Source organism: Hyperolius riggenbachi, chromosome 2, assembly GCF_040937935.1.
Source record: "Hyperolius riggenbachi isolate aHypRig1 chromosome 2, aHypRig1.pri, whole genome shotgun sequence".
NCBI lineage: Eukaryota > Metazoa > Chordata > Amphibia > Anura > Hyperoliidae > Hyperolius > Hyperolius riggenbachi.
The window spans coordinates 221,606,578-221,609,425 of NC_090647.1; positions in this window are offsets into that span (position 1 = coordinate 221,606,578).

Below are 2,848 nucleotides of genomic sequence, written 5' to 3' on the forward strand. Positions count from 1 at the left end.
GCAATCGATATTTGTGACCGGTTGTAAATATCATTTGTTATTCATTGTGCACTCCAATATGGTTAGTTAACATCAAAACCTGATGAATTTATTGACATATTAGAAGAAGTTATGTACTAGTCATCGGAAATAGAAATATCCCCTAGAATACCTTTGAGAATCCTCCACAGATGCTTAATAGGGTGTAGATCTGGAGACTTGCTTGGCCAGTCCAGTACCTTTTCAGTTTCTTTAGCAAGCCAGTGATCGTCTTGTAAATGTGCTTTGGGTGGTTATCGTGCTGGAATAATGCACAGGAGCCCACTTTCCGGCAGGAGGGGATAATTTTCTGCTTCAGTATGTCACAGTACATAATAACATTCATGGCTCCCACTGTAGCTCCCCAGTGCCAGCAGCACTCATGCAGCCCCAAACTATGATACTCCCACCACGCTTGACTGTAGGCTAGACACACTTGTCTTTGTACTCCTTACCTAACTTGCTGCCACACACGCTTCTGAATCAAATATGTTTATCATGGTCTCATCAGACCACAGGACACACTTTAGTTCCAGTAATCCATGACCTTAGTGTTCTGCTATCAGCAAACTGTTTTGGGCTTTGTGCATCATCTTTAAGGCTTCCTTCTGGGATGACAGCCATGCAGACCAATTTTATGTAGTGTGCAGTGTATGGTCTGAGCACTGACAGGCTTCCCCCTGCTCCTTCAACCTCTGTCTGCAGCAATTCTGAAAGCACTCATATATCAAATTGCAAAAGACAACCTCATGATATTATGCAAAGCACATGCACTCAACTATTTAGGTCAATCAAGGTGAGGTCTATTCTGAGTGGAACCTGTCTTGTTAAAGTACCCTTGACCGCACTTTAAAATAACATACATTTAATGTTTTTTTTATTTGCTGTGCTGTGACATAAATCAGCAGCCCCCCCCCCACACACACACACACACACACACACATACACACTCAGCAGAAATATTCAAATTGAGCAGAACGTTGATGATGTGCGGGGAGGAAGTGACAGTACTTCCTCCACTTTTCCCATCTTCAGGAACACCCCCTCTACTCGCCGTTAATGTTCCTACTTGCACAGCACGCTGGGGAGCTGCGCTGTCTGGGGTCTTAAGGTAATTTAGCTCAGAACAAGCTGTATTAGTACACTATCGCATTGCACTAAATTACCTCAAGATTTCACACAGTGCACCTCCCCAGCGCACTGTGCATGTAGGAACATTAACATTAACATTAAATGTTCCTGATGACAGGCAGAGAGGAGGAAGTACTGACACTTCTTCCCCATCCATCATTGAGCTATGCATTATGGATGAGCCGAGCGGGGGACAGGTGGGACGCTAAAGGGGGAGGAAAGTGCTGTGACTCATATGTCACAGCACAGCAAATAAAAAAAGCATTAAAACATTTCATTATAAAACAAGCTTAGGGAGACTATAATCTGCTTTATGGTCTTGGCCACTGTGCTGCAGCTTTGTTTAAGTAGCCTGTAAAAACAGGATCGCAACAGAAGGAAAGGTTGTAAAGTGCTGTATGTATGTGTGGAATAATATGAAGAATGTATCACTTGGCTTAACCACTTGCCGACCGCACACTCATACCGTGCGGCGGCAAAGTGGCAGCTGCAGGACCAGCGACGCAGATCTGCGTCGCGGGCTGCAGACTAATTAATCAGCTGCAGCCGCGCGATTGCTACGTCACACTGTTCGGCCCCCTTGTGACGTCGTGTAATTTTTGAAACTGCCCAATAGAACACGTATAATACAGTTTGTTTACGTAACAAACTGTATTTTTCTGCCTGCCTCCCGCTGGTGGTCACACTTAGCAATCGACCACCAGCGAGGAGAGCAGGCACAGTATAGGAGCACACACACACACACTTTAGGAGCCCCACAGACCCCCCGATCACCCGCAGCACCCCTCAGACCCCCCCTCGTACACCCCTGCAGACCATAGTCTGCAGCCAACCACCCCCCATATCACCCATCAATCAATCCCTGTTACCACCTGTCACTCCTATCCATCAGATTAGACCCCCAACTACCCCTTAGGGGTATCTGATCACCCCCCACACCTCCAGATCTCCCCCCCGACCCCCCCCCCTATACTGAACCTATCTCCCCTGCATCTGTCTATCTCCCCACTGATCAGCTGCCAATCACCTATCAGTCACCTGTCAATCATCCCTTGTCACCACCTGTCACTGCCCCCCATCAGATCAGACCCCCAACTGCCCCTTAGGGGCTTCTGATCACCCACCCACCCTTTCAGATCCCTCTGAGATGACCCCCCCCCCTATCACATCAGCAGTCCATTGTTTACATCTGTTTTTCCCTGTAAACACCCACTTATCACCCGTCAATAGCCCATCTATCACCCCCTGTCAACACCTGTCACTCCCATCCATCAGATTAGACCCCCAACTACCCCTTAGGGGTATCTGATCACCCCCCACACCTCCAGATCTCCCCCCCGACCCCCCCCCCCCCCCCGTATACTGAACCTATCTATCTCCCCTGCATCTGTCTATCTCCCCACTGATCAGCTGCCAATCACCTATCAGTCACCTGTCAATCATCCCTTGTCACCACCTGTCACTGCCCCCCATCAGATCAGACCCCCAACTGCCCCTTAGGGGCTTCTGATCACCCACCCACCCTTTCAGATCTCCCCGAGCACCCCCCCCCCCCCCCCCCCGATCACATCAGCAGTCCATTGTTTACATCTGTTTTTCCCTGTAAAGACCCACTTATCACCCCTCAATAGCCCACCTATTACCCCCTGTCAATACCTGTCACACCCATCCATCAGTTTAGACCCCCAACTACCACTTA